This window comes from Aethalodelphis obliquidens, unplaced genomic scaffold (genome assembly GCF_003676395.1).
Source record: "Aethalodelphis obliquidens isolate GAN/ISIS:26980383/991018 unplaced genomic scaffold, ASM367639v1 scaffold3, whole genome shotgun sequence".
NCBI classification, from domain to species: Eukaryota; Metazoa; Chordata; class Mammalia; order Artiodactyla; family Delphinidae; genus Aethalodelphis; species Aethalodelphis obliquidens.
The window spans coordinates 8305318-8325545 of record NW_020837947.1 but is presented as its reverse complement, the minus strand read 5'-3'; the positions used below and the strand labels follow the sequence as shown (position 1 = coordinate 8325545).

Here is a 20228-nt window from a genome sequence, read left to right as displayed (position 1 = left end):
TTGCACACTTAGCTGCACATTAGAATCCCCTGGGGAGCTTTTAAAAATCCCCAGTACCAAGGCCACTTCTTATACCAGTGAGATTGTCATTTCTGGAGGTGGGATCCAGATAGCAGTATTTTTAAAAACTCTACAGAGAATTGCAAAATACGCAACCGAACTTGAGGACCAGAGATCTCAGCAACAGCTTTCTGGGTAAACTGATCTTTTAATTCTACAACTGGATCCTTCTCTGCAACCGTAGGCCCTGGACAAACTTAGAAGCAGCAGGTGCGTTCCCAGGCGGGGCAGGAGGCTGGGTCTCAGTTTCCCTCCTCAGAAGGACACCAGCTCAGGAGAACCACTTCCCTGACTCACCCTCTTCTGCTCACAGAGTGGCAGAGTTGGGGTGACTTGGGATCCACTGCAATTCTGTGGTTGATTAAATGTGGCCACAAATTCTTTGCAGCTGCTCCCATTAAGCAATGAAATCTACTTCTCCACTCCTTGAAGCTGGGCTGGTTCATGACTTGCTTTGACCAGTAGGATGTAGCAAAAGGGATGTCATGTCAGTTCTGGAGCCCGGGCATCCAGTTGCCCAGAAGCTTCCTCCTTTGCTCTCTTGCAGGCAGCCCTGAGACGGCAGTGTGGGAAGCCAGTCTAGCCTCCCAGAGGATGAGTGGCCACGTGGCAGAGTGGTCAGGCGCCCTGCCCGGCCAGCACCCACTTGCAGACCTCAGGGACTCTGGCTGAAGGCTGTCATCTGAGTGAGGCCATGTGAAACCAGCAGAGGAGCTGCTCAGCCAATAGTATCAGGAAAATCAGAAATTGCTGTAGTGCAAGAGACTGTGTTTTGGGGTGTTTGTTACTCAGGAATAGCTGCCTGAAACAAATAGTGACAACCTCAACTGTTCTCATGACTTTTGCACAAGTGCCACGAGGAAAGCTTTGCATTGCATTGCCAGTACTGATTTTAAAAAGCACTTCTTTCTCAGAAGGAGTCTTTATTTTAAAGCAGCGTCATGAACTATTGATATGGTATTTCTCACAGTGAGCATGTGATGCATTTTTTCACAGTAATAAAGTTTAAAGGAGGCTGTAGAGATGTAAAATAAAAATCAATCAGTGGAGGAGACTAAAAAAAAAATCAGTACCTATGGATACAAATTATATATAAGGAAGTTTTCAGATGCAAAACTAAAGGTTAAATTATCCAAAACTTTGAATGATACGTTGGCAGATTCCAGAAAAGAACGACTTTCTCTGAGGGCTCAAGGAGTTGAACTGGGCTACTTCTGTAAATTTAATTCCTGTACTGTTTATATTCAGTCAGTGGGCAAAGTGCTTTGCTCAGTGTTGAAAAGACTGAGAAAAGGACATGGTTCCCAAACTCAAGGAGCATGTGTTGTGTTCCTATCCCATCATTTCAGTTTCCCAAGTTACTAACTGATGACAACATACATAATCTCAATCCTGATGATTGGAATTCTTGTGGGAATGTTCTGTGGTTCTTCAGTGTGAAGAAGGAGAGCCAATGTTCCATGAGGGCTCTGTGGACGGGAGGATGGAGCAGGGGGGAGGGGGACTTCTCATCCAGCAACCTTGCAAGGGCTTCCACTGGGCAACATACTCGTGTGATTCAGCATCTAGAATTAATTAAATGAGACGGCTGTGCCTCACAACTAAGCACTCAGATTGTATTACCTCGTCCTGTTACACACACTTGCCCATGTATGTGCGAACACACACATGAACACATTAGTTTGCTTGGGCCGCCATGACAAAATACCATACGCTGGGCAGCTTAAACAACCAAAATTTATTTTTCACAGCCCTGGAGGCTGGAAGTCCAAGATCAAGGCGTCTGCAGGTTTGGTGTCTCCTGAGGCCTCTCTCCCGTGCTTGCAGATGGCTGCCTTCTCCCTGTGTCCTCACATGGTCTTTCCTCTCTGTGTGCACATCCCTGGTGTCTCTCTGGGTGTCCTAATCTCTTCTTATAATGACACTGGTTCTTACTGGATTACAGCCATCCTAATGGCCTCATTTTCACTTAACCACCTCATACAAGATCTCTCAAAATACAGTTACATTCTAAGGTACTTCGAGTTAGGGTTTTGGCATATGAATATGTGTGTGTGTGTATGTGGGGGGGATGGATATTCACCACATATATATATTTCATCGACAGGAAGTATGCCTGCATTTGCTTCTCTGTCAAAGGATTAATATCAGCTCTCTGCCTTACGTTAAAATCTACAGATAAAGACAAAGGGACGAGGAAAGCAGGTGGTTTTGAAGCAGCGGATACTCAAGTCTGAATCATTGAAAGTGAGGACAGGGAAAGCTGCAGGAAGTCTGGAGGGCCCGGTGGCCGGGGTGTGCGTGTGTGTGTGTGCGTGCGTGTGTGTGTGTGCGTGTGTGTGTGCATGTGTGCATGCGTGTGTGTTAGGGTTAGGGTTAGGGTTAGGGTAAGGGTTCTGTATGCTGGCCCTGGCTCTCCAGAGGGGCATCAGTTAACTGGAATAAAAATCCCACCTTCCTGAGCGAGATGGCTGAAGTTCTTATTCAGAAATAATTGTCAAAGAGGACATTTTGGCGGTTCTTTTCCTCCTTCTCATTTTTAGACTCTGCTTGATGTGATTAGGCAGATAGGACTTCCTTAAATGAAAGTCACTTAGTTCCCACTTTCTCTAATTGGAGGCATTTCATATAAGAAGCCAGGATGTCAGATAGATATGTGAACATTTCTTAACTGAAGGGGAATTCTGCAGATAACTAGGAAATCTGAGAGCAGGATTGAGGATGTTTGCCTAAGTCCAACAACGTATATTAATATACAAACTCAGCAGACTGTGTTATAGAATCTATTCAGTACTCACATCTGAGGGACCTTTTCCCAAATTTGTCTAGCAGACCATTGCCCGTCCTCCACAGTGGAGCCCTTCTGAAGCTGGCCAGAGGGGGCTCCCCACAGCCTTCCCCAGGAAGGGCTGGAGTCATTCACGGCGGGAGGCGATGGCCATTGGGGGAGGGGAGACAAGGTTTCAAAAAGGAAGTATGAAAAGTCTACCCAGGAGCTAACAGTGAGACAATGTTACACTGAAATCCTAAAACTGGTATTGTCAACGGGAATGACCAGATGAAAACATCAAATCCTGCAGACACTGAATCCTACAGGCAGATGTCAACAGGAGGAGTCTGGGTGAAAGCTGCCCAGGTCCTTCAAGAGGCAGACATGGGATATCTCCTTCCTGAAGTTTTTAATTTTGTAGTTAGTTTCCCTTCCTGCTTACTTTTGTTTGTTTGGTTGGTTTTAGTTATGATGGGGTTGAAAAACACTAAAGGAGGAAGGGAGAGTGCACAGTATTTCAGCAATGACCCCTGAACTTAGAGATGATAAATTTTACTTAGAGTTCGTTAAATGAGTAAAACATGTGAATATTTCCTGTACTGCCTTTTCTCAATAAAGGAACTACTTTCCCCCTGGAAAAAGGAGCCATGTCAGGGACACAGAGTCACACAGGAGCCCCAGGTCTCTTCTGAAATGCAGGGACCTGTGTGGCATGGCTGTCACCGTCAGACAGCAGAGGGTCTTCCAGTGTCTTCCCAGGGAGCCTGCCTGGTGTTCCTCAACTGGTCCCTAGGGGTCTGAGGCTAAACAGATGAATGGTGGTCTTTTCCTAATTCACAGACTCTTAAGTTGAGAAACAACTTGCTTAGTTTTAAGTTGTCCTGCCATATTTATTGGGAATTTGCCACCAACACTTGTCTATATTATTAATCTACTCTGTGATGCTATTTGATTTGGTACAAAATTATGTGGTTATTCTAAAGTCAAAGTATTAACACTTCATGGTGATCTTAAACCCTCCTTATGACTTTTGGGTGCCCTGCTGCTCAAACAAGGCTGCTAACAGGGCCCTGGGGATGCCTCATGCAGTGATTTGCTTCTGTCTCTCTGCGAGGGCAGGGGCTGTGTCTTACTAAAACCAATATTCTCTCCATATTTCCTGGCACGTAGGGGCATCCAGTGAAGGCTTGTTGAAGAAATGAATTCCCGTAGGGGCCAGCTGTGAGCATATAGCACGCGTGGCCTTGACTCCGCAGCTACGGGTGGTGGAGTGTCCTCAAGTGGCAGCAGAGTCATTAGTTGGGTTCATCCGAGTGTTGGCCCAGAGTCAGGAGAAAGGAGGAAGTAGGGTCATGTTCCCGCTTGGAGGAGTTTATGGGAAAGAAGAAGATACTTCCTACATGGTACTGAGTCTGGTTTTCTCTGTGGTCTGTCTTGGAAGTCCCACTAATAGTGTGGACAGTGGAGAGAAATCTATCCCAGGGGCCCCAGTAGAGGGACTGTATAGAAAACATTTTACAAGAGCTCAGGCAAAGATCCTGAACCATGGGGGGAGGTGGCCACAGAGCCAGGAAAACTTTGGGCTGGTCCCCTGGAATCTCTCTTTCTTTTTTTTTTTTCTTTTTGTGTTTGCGGTACGTGGTCCTCTCACGGCTGTGGCCTCTCCCGTTGCGGAGCACAGGCTCCGGACGCGCAGGCTCAGCGGCCATGGCTCACGGGCCCAGCCGCTCCGCAGCATGTGGGATCTTCCCGGACCGGGGCACGAACCCGCGTCCCCTGCATCGGCAGGCGGACTCTCAACCACTGCGCCACCAGGGAAGCCCTGGAGTCTCTCTTTTGTTTGTTGGTGCCCACAGGCATGGAGAGAAATACCTTGTCTGAAGCTGGACAGGGGATTCCTCACTGCTAAAGTCACTGATGAGCCCATCTCTCCCGGAGCAGTAGGAACTGAGGGTCGGTGCCGGTGATCACTAGTGATACTCGTGGGGGGATAGAAAGGCTTTCGAGTTAAAGTTCCTTCACATCCTTCTCAGAGCTGTACGTTTCCCATAGTATATCTTTTTTTTCTTAACTGGAAGAAAACTACCCCAGGGTTTCTTCTAGACCTCTGCATCATTTCTCGAGGTTGCCAATCAGGGTGGTTGTGTACTAGGACAGCAGTACTCAACGTTGCCTGGACATCAGAGCCACCTGGGGCGCTTTTAATGATCCCAGGGCCCTGGCTGGGCCCAGGCCAATTTCTCTGGAATCTCTGGACTCAGGTGTTGTATTTTTAAAAGCCCCTCAAGTTATTCCAATGTGAAGCCAATGTTGAGAACCACTGCTTAGAGTTTAATAGTAGTCCTCAAATGTAAAAGTTTTTATTAAAAAAAGTCCAAAGATTTCTTTTAATTGGAAAAAGTATATTTTTCATATTCTCATTACTCAAAAGCTACTGAAGGGATTTTTTCCCCCCTGAACTTTCCATTAATGAAAAACAACACAAATTTATAGTGAAAAGAAGATTCAGCCCAAAGTAGAATTTTCCAGAAAGTTATGGGCAAGTGAAAAAAAAGCAAAGACTATCATTGAAAAAAGTGCTTTTACAGAAATTTCCTCTTAAACCTGCTTGCAGTGAATGTCTCCTTTCAAAGGTGGATAAACAGCATTTACCAAAAAGTCCCACCTCTGGCTATTGCTAAGAAGCTCAGTGTCAAGTGATGGAAATGCCCAGGGCAGAGTTAACTCAGTCTGACTCAATGTGGGTTTTAAAGAAGAAATTAACAAATTTTTAACAGTAAGAGCGCAAGTGGGTAACAAAATGACTAGCAGCTAAAAGACTGGTTGAACAGGATTATCATGACAGCTAGGACTGATGGCTTATCTTCCAAACACAACTTTCTAAAGACTGTATCAACCCTATCTTTTGTTGGCAAAAGAAATGTTTCTCCAATTCGTGAGACAATACTACGTTCTGCATAGTCCTGAACTACCCTGAGGGGAGTAGAAAAAGTGGCCTGACCTGGGCCAGATGCATCAGGCAATTGTTAACCCTTTGCTTTCCTTTAATTTGGCCCCAAACATTGACGACCTGATTTTTAAGGCACCAGCTTCTCCTTAGCTGGTGGATAAAGAAGTAATCCTTCAGGCTGACACCTAAGCCCTTTCATGATGAGGTCACATGACACCTTTCCACCTGGTGCCCCACTCTGCCCTAATAAGGGCAGTGTCCCTAAAACCTTTCTAGTGAACAGACTCGATGATAAATGAGAACCCAAGATAGTCTTCTAGACTCTTCCGGTTGTTGCTTTTCTGTTATCACCAGGGTCTTCCTATAGGCTAAGCGTTTTATAGACTACCCAATAAGCCCCTCACCACAATTACCAGGTGGGAATTATTACCCTCTTTTTCTTTAAAATCTCAGGGAACTTTTGCAGTCTCATCCTTCAAATACCAGGGTTTATTTTCATAATAAAAATAATACCTTTTCACTCTTGAAGTATCTAGTAAAGTTGAGGTGCAGGGAGGTACTTATTCCCTGGGTCATCCTGGTTTCTCTGGACGCTTCTGACTGAGCACAAAAGTTTGTGAGGGAATCGGAGCAAAGGAATCCAGGGCTAGGCCAAGCTGGAACTGCTCTGCGGGAATGGAGAAGGGGCCATTCCTTGTTCAACATTCCTCTCCCGCAGCTGAACTCAGTGTTGGGTCATGGCAGTGGCAGTGGTTGTGATGGAGGGAACTTACGGAACAGCAAGAAAGAGACAGATGCAAAATCCAGTTCACCCCCTCCTCCGACATGGTTGGGTTTCTGTGTGGGACGGTGCTTTTGTGCCTCTGAGCCTTTCCTCCTCTTGTCCCTCTATCAAAATGCCCTTCCCTCCTCTCTAAAGTCCAACCTGCCTCTCCCTATGAGGCTCAGCCAGATGCTACCAGCTCCCCAACCCCAAATCCTCCCATTTCTCCCAACTTGAGGTTAACTGCCTGTAGTGGGTTGAATTGTGTGCCCCACACAGTATGTCTAAGTCCTAAACCCCTGTACCTGTGAAGGTGACCTCATATGGAAATAGTCTTTGTAAATGTGATTAAGGGAAGGATTTTTGAGGTGAGATCATCCCAGATTAGGATGGACCCTAAATCCAGTGAAGGGTATCCTCGTAAGAGATGGAAGACACACAGAAACACAGAGGGGGGGCTTCCCTGGTGGCGCAGTGGTTGAGAGTCTGCCTGCCAGTGCAGCGGACACGGGTTCGAGCCCTGGTTCAGGAAGATCCCACATGCCGTGGAGCAACTGGGCCCGTGAGCCACAACTACTGAGCCTGCGCGTCTGGAGCCTGTGCTCCGCAGCAAGAGAGGCCGCGACAGTGAGAGGCCCGCGCACCGCGATGAAGAGTGACCCCCGCTTGCCACAACTAGAGAAAGCCCTCGCACAGAAACGAAGACCCAACACAGCCAAAAATAAATAAATAAATTTATTTTTTTAAAAAAGCGTTGATTCTAGAAAATGTTAAAAAAAAGAAAAAAACACAGAGGGGAGGCCGTGTGAGGACGAAGGCAGAGGTTGGATTGACGCCTCCACAGCCAGGAACACTAAAGGAGCGTCAGTATCCCCAGAAGTTAGGAGAGCAGCTGCAACAGACCTTCCTCAGAGCCTGCAGGTGCAATCAACTCTGCCGACGCTGCAGTTTTGGGCTTCTGGCCTCCAGAACAGTGAGAGAATAAATACCCATTGTTTCATGCCACCGAGTTTGTGGTGATTTGTAACTGCAGCCTCAGGAAACCAAGACGCTGCCTTTCTCTGGACTCACCCATCATGCCAGCTGATTCCTCCTTGAGACCCATCAATTCTGACTCATGTCTTACTTCTCACATCCACGTCTGCCTTCTCCTACCAGATCCAGCTCGATGACCCTCCGGGTGTCTGGGGATGCCTTCTGCAGAGCTGGTGCAGCGTGAGGGGGTTTGAGCACAGGGCAGTTCACACTCCCACAGCGATGGGCACAGCTCGCAGGAAGGCCTGGCCTCGCTGGCTGCTCTTGCCCTCCACGGCAGGGCTGGCCCAATTCTGGCCCAGCCCTGAGGTCTCTTCGTTGCTTCAGGACTTTGGGGTGTCCTCACCCGACCTCTCTGGTCCACGCCAGGCAGCGCTGGGTGAGGGGCTCCTTCCCGGTGCTTCCCACCATCCACACTGGCACACTCGGCCTCCATTCGGATGATCTCGCCAAGGCCCGTCTTCACCAGACTTGCGGCTCCTTAGGGTTGGAGGTCACCCTTTATCTACCTTTGAATTTCCTTAGCCCGGGACTGATGACACATTGATGTTCAGTGACTGCCATCTAATGCCCTAAAGGATTTGGTCTCCAGCCAACTCTTCAGCTGTCTTACCTGTTCATTTGGCCTGCCCGTGCCCGCGCCAACTCTCCCGCTGCAATCCAGTGATATTGGCCTGGCCAAAAAGTTCGTTCGGGTTTTTCAGTAACATCTTATGCAAAACCCCAAACGAACCTTTTGGCCAACCCAGTACCAACTCTCAGCCCTCAGAAGGAGATACCCTGCTGACACCTTGATCGTGGACTTCAAGCCTCCAGAACTGTGCGGCAATGAATCTCTCTTGTTTGAGCCCACAGGTCTGTGGTATTTTGTTACGCGGCCCGAGCTGACCAGTACACCCTCATAGTTCTCAGATCACCCAGACTCTACCTCAGAGGCCTTTGCATATGCTGTTTCCTTTGGCTGGAATGTCCTATTACTGGTGTGAAAAATTCGACTTTTATTGAGCACAACTAAGCGGCAGGCTCTGTGCTAGGAGGTTTACATGCATTACCTCATTTAATTCTCATAACAACATGGTAGCTGGAACTTCCTTTTTATGTAAAGAAGCATTTATATGCAGGTTGACCCATACTAGTATGATAAATAAAATTCATCTGAGTGAACCGAAAAGAGCAGTGTAAGATTTCATGACATCCCAGTGACCACACTGCAGGAACTGGCCAGAGAGCACCACACCCTCGCCCAGTGTGACACAGAGGATCTCTCAGGCACCTGATAGTGGATGGGGTGGGACTTCCAATATTAGAAAGAGAAATAAGTTTTTTGTGTAACTTAGAGGAAGCTATTCTGGAAAAGGAAAATCCGTTTGTGACACCCAGTTTGAAAGACTCTTACCTCACGTGAGACTAGGGCATGTGTGTCAGAAGGGAAGTGGATGATTTCCTGCATATCAAGTGTATAGAGCAGAGTTGCGCATGTAGTAAGCACGCCGTAACTGCTGGCTGTTAGTATCATTCGAAGACTCCTCCCAGGGGCGTGTGTCACAGACATTAATTTCGGCTCCTACCTGGTATATGTGAGCTGCTCCTGTAAAGTTTATAGGACCGCAGTTATCTACTGCAAGGATAAAACATAAACTGTTTCTCTAGAATACTGCAGCAAGTGAAGAAAGACACAATACCAGCCATTTCCTGCCCAAGCCCCAAGTCTGTGGATACAAGCTTGGCAGGACCTCGTTTCCTTACGGTGATGCCCAGTGGATATCTCAGTCCTGCTGTGGGACTCTAAACTTCTCAGGTATAAATTGGACCCCTTCACGGCCGCAAAGGGAACCGTCTTCTTGGCCCCTTTTGCAGGTGTGTATCTGCTCTACACCATAAAGCTGTCCTCCATACCGTGCCACTAAGTGGTTTGCCAGAACAAGTTGAAACAAGGAGGGAGGTTGTTAGAAAGTTTCCGAAGCCACGCCCGAGCAACTGAGATCAGACACTTTGAGGGACAATTCTAATCTTGTCAATCATGTCAGCAATGAAGCCCATCTTCCCTGACCCGGATTTTCCCCACTGAGAAGAAACAGTCAGCAGTTGGCATTTGTATCACGTACCTGCCGAGTGCTTGGGATTTCATCTAAGCCGCCTCGTTCCTCAATCCTCAAAGCTACGTGTGCAGCAACCCCTTTCCCCTCCTCACCACTGTGTACAGCAGATACAGTTACCTCCTCACCAGGTGAGGAAACTGAGGCTGGGAAATGTGGGGGAATTTGCCCGTGGAAAATAGGCAGGAAAAGACAGATCCGGGATTCTGACATAGGTCTCCTCGGCTTCAGACTCTAGGCCATTTCCAAGTCCACGGAACTTCTCAGCCAGGAGAGCCTGCGTCAGCTGGACCGTCCAGACAGGGAAGGACAAGGCTGATGACCTGTACCGAGAGGGTCCCACACACGAGCTCTCTCCAGGCGTCTGGAAGTCCTTAGTCGGAATCTGGTTTTGGCAAAGGCGAGTACGAAGGGCCGGGGGGTGACCCTCCAACTTTACGTACCTGCTAGGCCACGAGTGCTATTCACGTGAGTCTCTAAGTCAGATGGGCGCCTGCCAGCCAGCCGGGGACACGGGTGAGTTTGGGTGGCAAGGGGAGGTGAAGAAGGCGTCAGAGGAATCACCAGGAAAGAGCAGGAAGATTCAACTCACTTCATCACATATGTTTTGAGTGCTTTCATGTGCCAGGCTCTGGGCTAACAGCAAGCCATGGGCTGGAGCTGCCCACTTCCATGCAGGGTGAAGACGGAAGGACACCCAGCATGGCGTGGGGATTGCGAGGGTCAACAGGGCAAAGAAAGTAGAAGACAAAGTGGACCTTTTCTACATTCCCTTCTTCTCCCACCTGGAAGGAACAAGTTCTGCCCTTTTTAAGGCGTCTGTCCCTTTGACACAACTGATATGGACAACCATTCCCAAAGCAAAGATGGAGTAATTATAATACTGCTGGTGTTCATATTATCATCCTTACAGCGCTTTTATAAACACGAGAATCCTGTGACCCATAAAGGGATCCACAGAGGACGGTGTGTCGTAAGGAAATAAACACCCCCATCATCTCTGCTGTTAGCAGAAAACTAAGGAAACTGTGCTCTGAATCGTCTTATGAAAGACTGGGATAGCAAGCAGCTTTCGTTCCTGTGCTAAACTTCCTACGTGACACTTACTCATGGGGTTACGTGCTCACAAGTGTGCTTTAAGGAAAAGAAATACTGTTATTTGTGTAATAAACCCTTTAGAGGGAAATAAAACGAATGGGTAGCCTGAGTCCTAGAATTGGTAGTGAATTACCAAAAATCAGCTGTCTCTCTTCCTTTCTTATCTTTGCTCACAACCTACTTCTCTTACTTCTTTAAAAGCGACTAATTTGGATGAAATGCAGGAAAAAGCAAAAACAGACTCTGAGGTAGCCCTCTGCTACTAATAATGCAGACCCTCCCCTGCTGCTTCTGGAAGAGACATTTTCACATTCTGTTTTGTTGTAACAGCAGTGAGTTAATTAAAGGACCAGGGCCTTCACGAGGATCTTAGTGCTGTGCAATTGCTGTACAATTGAACTTGGGGGCGCTCACGGAAACTTGGTGACACAAGGGTTAGAGGCCATCATGAAGAAGGGTTTCCTCCACTGATGACGAGACCACCGTCCTTGCCCTTCTCTTCCTCCCTGTCACAAGAGACCACCCCCAAGTCAGAGAGAGGCAGCTTCTGTTTGAATCTGTAGCTCTTGGAAGACCTGGATAAAAGGAAATGAGAATTTGGTTTGTATTCTCTGTTCATCTCCTAAGTGCTAACGTGGAGAGGCTCCAAGTTAAGCCAGCCGCCTCGTGAGACCCTGAGCAGCCCCAGTTTAGAGGCTTGGTCCTCTCGCCTTCATTTCTATCCATTGCTGTCATTTGGTTAGCGATCTATCCAGTATGCAGACAGTATTTAGAAAGAAAGAACAGGCACTAGCAAACATTTCTGGACCTGTAAGTGTGAAGCACTTGACGCAGCCATCGGTGGCTCTGATGTGACACGGCACCCACTGGCACAAATGCCTTGAGATTTCCCCCAGGTCCCCAGTTCCAAGTGGAGAATGGACCTGCATTGGAGGTTTGGCACAGAAGCAGGGATACAGCATGTTTAGTAGAGCCGAGTGCATACCATCCCCACCCAGCCCCACTTATGCAATGAAATTCTCAGTGGCCAAGTGCTTTGATAATGAAAGCAATAATAATAGATGAGGGTCTCTGTCTTCTCCATTACTTTTTGTTGAAAGCACCAAAAGTCAGCAGGACACGTCAAAGGACATTTCCTCCTGCCTCATTTTAGGAGATTCCCAGCTTTGTTGTAGGTATAAATAAAAAGCACAGTATGGTAGATCAAATACATATACACATACATACTCAGCCATAAAAAGGAACGAAATTGGGTCATTTGTAGAGATGTGGATGGATCTAGAGAGTGTCATACAGAGTGAAATAAGTCAGAAAGAGAAAAACAAATATCGTATATTAACGCATATATGTGGAACATAGAAAAATGGTACAGATGAACCGGTTTGCAGGGCAGAAATTGAGACACAGATGTAGAGAACAAATGTATGGACACCAAGGGGGGAAAGTGGCAGGCGGTGGTGGTGGGATGAACTGGGAGATTGGGATTGACATATATACACTAATATGTATAAAGTGGATAACTAATGAGAACCTGCTGTATAAAATAAATAAATAAAAGAAAAAAGCATAAGGCCAGGCAGATAGTAGGCACTTAATAATGAAAAGAAAAAATTACGAAAGAATTGGAATTTAGCAGGCACTTGGAAGGATGAATAAAGCCTCATGAGTATATACGAGTGCTGAAACGTTCCTTCTTTTTTTTTTTTTTTTTAACATCGTTATTGGGGTATAATTGCTTTACAATGGTGTGTTAGTTTCTGCTTTATAACAAAGTGAATCAGTCATACATAAACATATGTTCCCATATGTCTTCCCTCTTGCGTCTCCCTCCCTCCCACCCTCCCTATCCCACCCCTCCAGGCTGTCACAAAGCACCGAGCCAATATCCCTGTGCCATGCGGCTGCTTCCCACTAGCTATCTACCTTACTATGAAACGTTCCTTCTTAACAAGAACAAACTTGAAAGTTTCCCTTTCAATCTTAGTGGCCACTACCGTGTACCATAACATAATTATTGTAAGGCAGGAAGAAAACAAATTCTGGACATGCAGAAAACATTCACCCTAAAAGCAAGATATTTCTTGACTTCTGAACTCTTCTCAAGCTCTTTTTTCTATGAAGCTAACTTCACTTCACCACGAGGATTGCGAGCAGCAAACCACCGTGGCTTCGGCAGGGAGTGACGAAGTTGAAAGCCAAGGTGGGGGGTGGTCCTCATCGTCCCCTGATTTAGGAGAGGAAGATCACTTTATCTTGATGAGTAGCTCTGAACTGAATAAGAATATGGAATAAATAGCGAGTCCAAAACAAGGGGCCCATAAATATCATTTAGCCTCAGCATATTTTCAAAACAATTCAACCATCCTAGAAGCACATTGGCAGCGCTAACACACAGCAGCAAACTTTGATGATAGCAGGGCGTTGGGAGGATTTCTGGCTGGTGGGGAGGGAGAGGTGGAGGGCAAAAGAGAGGGGAGGGACAAGGTCATTGTAGCAATTCTCTCATTTTTCCAAAGCTCAACAAAAGGCATTGTGCTGGCCATCTGGACAAAGTCCAGTTACTCCGCGGGCCAGGCTGACCTGTCAGTCCTAAGTATATATACTTGCAACAACAATTTTCTGCTTGAAATAATAAACAAGAACTATGGTTGCACTTAGTTCTCCTTTCTCACATCGCCACCGGGGTACCTCTGGTTGTTCGCACGCAGAGATTCAGGGCAGGAGGCTGGTGGCATCCTCAGTGTAGGCCCCAGTGAAGATGCTGCCACGCATTTCTCTATGGTTCTTATCATCGTGTAAATTCGTTCTCCTTTAAGATGTCACCCTCGCCGTGAGATCAAAGACTGACCTTTGGGAATAAACAGACATCTAGGTCTTCCTCCTAAACCTATTTTTGTGTGTGCTGGAGCACACCAAGGACCAGACTTCACCATAATGGCTGTCTTCTCCCCCAGCACGTTTTTGTTGTCAAGGGAGATGTGTTTTGGCATGCTCTTTGCAAGGAACACATCTCTCCCTCACTGCCTGTGGCCTGTCAAAGCAATAAGAGACACTGGGATTTTAACTCAAACTCCAGAGACAGCCCTATCCTTCTACAAGTTGAAATTTTAAAAGATACGCAGTCGATACTCAACAGTTGCTCTTCCCTCTACTGCCTTACCCCCTGCCAACACCAGCCCATGTTTTCTGATCTTCTCCATGACAGAAGCGGTCTGGATTATTTTGTGTTTCTTTGTGTCATTTTGGCTTCCCTCTAGGTGGCTATGCAAACTACAGGCCAAATATACAACTTGTCCCTTTTCTACAAAGTCAGTTGACAGCAGGGCACAAGGACACTTCCACCCAGCAAGATGCTATGTTTTCTGCTCATACAAAAGAAAAAGAAAATCCAGAAATAGTCAATGTTTTTCCTCCAGGGAGATGGAGTAGGGTGGCTACGTCCCCCAAATCAGCTCCTGGCTTTTGTTTTTTTGGACTTTGTTTTTATTTTTGACAAGACAGAAGGTGAAAAGGTAAGCTGTGAAATGTGATTACAAAGTAGTGACATAGGTGTCAGAAACGACATAGGAAACTGCCTTCTTGTTTGTAGCTACACTTGCTAAATGGTCATTAAAGCAATGGAGTCAAAAGGGAGGAGCAGACGGGCCAGGGTAGGGGAAGGCACAGCATGGGGCCTTTCCCGGGGAGGGGTTCCGCGTGATGTGTGATGTGGTCAAGCTCTCTGAAGTGCCCGACATCTTGCCTCACTCCGAGAGGGTTATGAAACCAAGCAGAGTTCACTCAATATGTAGTGTATCTTCAACTGATAGGCAGCTCAGAGCGTCAGAAGGACCACTTTCACGTACTCCTAGAAAGTACTGCACTGCTATTCTGAGGAGAAACTTTTTTATCCCCAGGAGTAGGGGATTGTGCCACGGGGATGTCCTCTCTCTGCCGAGACAAGATGGCAGCTGGGTGGCTATGCTGTCTTGGGAGAGGTTGAGAAATTCAGAGAGGCCAAGGCTAACAGTCCCCCAGGCTAGGGAGCTATAATTTAAAAGGTAGATTATTTGCAAACTCTCACTAGGTGAGGCTGATTAAATGACTTGGGGAATGCGTATGGAGCTGGGGAGAAAAACAGATGAACGTGAACTGGATTCACCTTCCCAGTTAATGGATGTGATCGTGCTATAGTCCATTGGGTTTCATCAAAGAGTGCTGCCTTAGCCAGTACTTGTGGGTCAGGAATCTCATGATTACAACTAATAACACACGTCTAGACTTTTGCTTCTTCCTGTTGCCCCAGACTTACGGGAGGGCACCTACAACTCACGTCAATTCTGACGCTAACTGGAATTAGTGCAGACTGCTCAGATGAAGGGCTCAGTCCCACAAGACTGCGCACCCCTCCCCCGACTTCAGATGCGAATCACAAATCCCAGATTGTCACCTGTGCTTTAAATCAGGATTCCAATGACCCTGTTTTATAAAGGAGGAATGCTTCCCCAGGAAAACCAAGAGTGCTTCTACTGAATTGACACGAGACTGGTAACCAGGGGGGACTCCACATGCCACAGAACCGAAAGGAAAAGAAGGGGACTGTGAAATCATAGAAAATACAGATTTTGGTCTGCCTCTAGTTCCTGGCACAGAGCTCCTGAAATCTTTGTAATTTCCTAAGTGATAAGAGCACTTAGGAGAATATTTTATTTAATTTTTGGTCTTCGATCCTGGCTCCTGACACAGAGTTCCTTGGAATTTCCTGGGTGATAGGAGTATCTTTTGTTCTAATGAAGCAACTTTTGCTGGACTCCTGGATAGCTTCAGGATGGGGGCTGATCACCAGAAAGACCAAGCCATAATTAGAAACATGGGACTTTCAGGCTCACCCCTCATCCTCTGAGAAGGGGAGGGAGATGGAGCTTGAGTTAATAATTGATCAAGGCTATATGACGACGCCTCCACAAAGATCTCAAAACTATGGGGTTTGGATAGTTTACAGGTTGGTGACCACCACAAACTGTCAGGATGGTACACCCCAAGTCCACAGAGATAGAAGCTTCAGGGCTTGGGACTCTTCTGGGCCTCACCCTATGTACCTCTTCATCTGTATCCTTTCTCATAGCCTTTATTAGATGATAAACCAATGAATGTAAGTAAATGCTTCCCTGAGTTCTATGAGTGATAGCAAATGACTGAACCTGAGGAGGGGGGTTGTTGGAACCCTGATTTAAAGCACAGGAGACAACCTGGGATTTGTGACCGGCATCTGAAGTTGGTGGGGGCAGTCTTGTGGGACTGAGCCCTTAATCTGTGGAGTCTGCACTAATTCTGGTTAGTGTCAGAATTGCAGTGAACTGTAGGTGCCCAGCTGGTGTGGCAGAGCATTGTTTGGTGTGTGGGAAAAATGCACACATCTGATGTCAGAAATATTGTGTGGCAGGCGTGTCAGAGTTAAGGAGAAACCTAGAGTCTTCCCTACCATTACCCCTGCTACGCTGGAGCGGGGGTGGAGAGAGCTGTATCTGGAACCCAGAGTATTCTGAGTGGTCCTTTAGTACTTCCATGTCCGATGGAAAACTATAGCAACTAAAAAAAAAAAGGAAGGGCCACTGAGGATTCAGACCCCTTTGGAACGAAGGGCTGAGTCACTGCACCACGCAGAGCATTTCAGTAAGCTGAAGGCTTGCCTGAGGACAAAGAAAGCACCCAATGAGTCGTGGAGGAAGGAAGCCATACGTCTCAACCAGTTAGAGAGAGGAGGGCTGTAGGAGCTATGCATATTTTGTTACGTGTTCTTTGTGTGTGCATATGGTAACATATTTCTTCTTCTCTTTCCTTCTTCTCTTTAAGACTTTGAACAGTATGATTGGAAACCAACTTACAATTTAGTCTTTAGGTAGCATGATATTTGGGCAGGACAGTGATTGAAGTTGAGGAATAATTACCTGTCTCTTGTCTGCATCTTTTTTTTTTCCACACCTTTATTGGAGTATAAATGCTTTACAATGTTGTGTTAGTTTCCGCTGTACAGCAAAGTGAATCACCTATATGTAGACATATATCCCCACATCCCCTCCCTCTCGAGCCTCCCTCCCAGCCTCCCTATCCCATCCCTCTTGGGAGGCTTCGTTTCTTTTGTTCCTCCCTTCCTGGCTCATGTTGAATTGATCAAATTTTCTTTTACCTCCTTATTTTCCCATCTAATTGTTTGGAAAGCATACGTTCTGTTTTTAATTATTTTAGAAGTCATCCACTAATTTTTAAAATTTAAAGTTAACATGCATAACTTGACCATATGTTTTTCTAACAAACTCTAGAGGTGATGTCTGTTTCTATTCTCTTCTTGAACAAGTCAAGAATGATTTAACTCCTGAGCTTCTTTTATGATATTGTCATCTGTTATATGGGGTCCATCCTGATTTTAGTTCTGTACACTCCATTAGCTATTATTATCATCTGTACCAGTCAGTAACTGTTTAGACTCAGCGGTGCATTTGACTGATTTCTTTGGCCACTACTGTGTTTTGGGATCTTCCTCTTTCCTTTTGGGGTCAATATCCTTCTTGCTGAACTATACCTTTCAGTAATTTTTGTCAGCAAGACTCTGCGGGCACTCAACTCCTAGTCATTTTATGTCTGAAATTATCTTTACTTAGCTTTTAACTTTATTTTATTTATTTATTTTTTTAACAGCTTTATTGGGGTATAATTGCTTTACAGTGGTGTAGCTTTTAACTTTAAATGGTAATTTAGCTAGAATTTAGATTTCTGTGTTGACAGTTGCTTTCCCCTGAGTATTTAAAAGGTATTATTCATGGTCCCTGGCATCTCTTATTGCTTCTTAGAAACCCACTGTCGGTTTAATTATTATTCCTTTGTAGCTCGTCTGTTTTGTTCTCCTCTAAGATAAGTTCTTTTCTCTTTACCTTCGATATTCTGCAGTTTTACTACCATGTGTCTAGTGCTTCATAATACTACCCTAGATTCAATCTACTTATACAATTTGAAGACATGTTTTTCCTCCCTTCTGGAAAAATGGCAGACATTATCTCTTGAATATTGTCTCTACATCTCTCTCTTTTATCTTCTGTTTCTAGAACTCTGATTAGACACATACTAGCCTTTCTCGTTCTACCCCTGTGTCTTTTATACTTCACACTTTATCTTTCTGAACTACATCATAAGTGAGTCCCTTAGTTCTATATTCTAATTCACTAATCTTTTCTTCAACTGTATGTAACTTTCTATTAAGCCCACCTTTTGAGACTTTTGGACACCTTTTGACACTTCCATGCTTTTTATTTAATTTGTATAATTTCTGTTTGAGTTTTGGGGGAGAGGTTAATCTATATTTTCCCTCCACACTCTTTCCTTATGTTTTAAATATATTTAGACTCTCTTCAGATTGTATTGTTTTCTCCAGTTTTAGATGTGAAAATATTCCTATTTATATTTGCTAACTCCTCCTTTTGGTAATTTGTTTCCTAATGTGATTTGGAGTCTTTTTTTTTTTTTGCGGTACGCGGGCCTCTCACTGTTGCAGCCCCTCCCGTTGCCGAGCACAGGCTCCGGACGCGCAGGCTCAGCGGCCATGGCTCACGGGCCCAGCCGCTCCGCGGCACGTGGGATCTTCCCAGACCGGGGCACGAACCCACGTCCCCTGCATCGGCAGGCGGACTCCCAACCACTGCGCCACCAGGGAAGCCCATGACTTGGATTCTTAATTCAGTTTTAGAATGGCTTGTTTTCCATGAGATGATATTGTTTACTGGAATCATTCCTAAGGAGCAGTTTGGTATTTTCCAGAAGCTTCTGGTAAAGCAGCTAGAAGCATCTTTAACCAGATGCCTCATCTGACATCTCATGAACCAGAACGGAGTCACATGCCTATATGTCTATTCCAGGGCCAATCAATTGCAAAAAGGAAAGAATACCTTTAGATTAATCAAGTCCACCCCAGTCAAACTGAGGGGGGTTCATCATCCTCTTAGGAACACGGGCTTAGTGGGAGGAGTGGATTCCTGAACAAAATCAGAGTTCTAGCAGAAAGGAAGAAATGGGATAGGTACACTGAAACTGTAACACTCCCAGAGATTTCAAATTTGCAAAGACTTGCTTAAGAGCTAAGAATCCAGTGGAGAAATTCCTCAAGGGTTGTGGAAGGGGAAGAGAGAAAGAACAATTAAAAACACAAACAAACATGGTCAGGGAAAATTCTGGTGAGACTTATTTTGGTGGATTACCATTTATCACCTTCTCCAGAAATGCCTCACCCTTCTGTGAAAGGCACATTTGGTTTTTGTTGCCAGGTATGGAGTAGCTCTAACATTCCACTATGTGCTTTTCTTTTGCCTTTTTTCCTTCTATTCACAAGAGAAAAAAAAGATGGGAATAAAAGCAATTCAACAAGGAAAATGTAAATAAAATGATCTCTAAATTTCAGCTGATAAAGCAAAAATTTAGTACTAACAATAATTTTAATTAATCTGTGAGTACACTACGATCCTCCGAAGGGATCAAAGTTATCTGAAGAAGGTAAAGCTATATTCACATTACTGATGCAGGGCTGTGCTTGGCCCCTGGTCACACACATAGTAGTTAAGTAACAGGATAGGGAACAGAGTGTCTGGCTCCTGGTTCTAACCCCATCACCAGGCACACAAATTTGGCATCAGCTCTCCTGTGATTTGTCAAGCAAAGCTAGGACAGCAGTAACAGAAGCAACTGGGTGGGACCAAAGCTCTGTGAAGTTTTGCTAAGACTGGTCTACTCTCCTCTGTTTAATCAATTTTTGATGAGTGCCTGCTATGCGTCAGGAACTATACTAAGCGTTGACATGTTAGGGAATAAACAAAATCTCTACCTTCATTGGAGCTTATTGGAGATAAAAACATTGTATCAGGCTTTATATATATATTTAAACCAATTTTTGAACATGATACTGTAAACTTTTAACAATCTCATAGGCACACCCTATGAAAGAATCGACCTTTGTTCAAGGTCAGTTTGCAAGGTGGGCTTCACACATACTATCTCATTTAACTCCAGCCCCGACTCGTCGAGGAGGTGTTCTCATGAGGAAACCAAGGCTGCAAGGATTTTGCTAAAATCCAAAAGCTAATACGTAGGAGAGCTGAGACGGAAACCCAGGTCTTCTGATTCCAAATCGCTTCTTTGCCTTTTGTACAGACTATACCATTGCCCTGAATAAACACCGCAGTTTTAATTTTAATAACTACAGAACACCTTATACAAAGCTTACATTGAATAGGATTCAAAGTCCCAGTTGACTTTTGAGACTTGAACTCTTTTTATTTATTTAGCTCACTAACCCTTCCAGGTGGTACAGACAGAACAGATATAACAACTCAATTTTATCCTCACCCAACAGAACTAGGGTCATTTCTATTTGTTCAAAGGGCTTTTTGTTCAGTTGCTTTTCTAGATTTTCTAGATTAGAATTTGACAAACTTT

The 20228-nt window shown here is 45.4% G+C and overlaps 1 long non-coding RNA gene across 1 annotated transcript in view; it reads left to right on the top strand.

The window, feature by feature from the left end:
* The window catches only part of LOC113607120 (uncharacterized), a 99921-nt gene that overhangs the window by 52497 nt on the left and 27196 nt on the right, over window positions 1-20228 (top strand). The window lies entirely within an intron of this gene.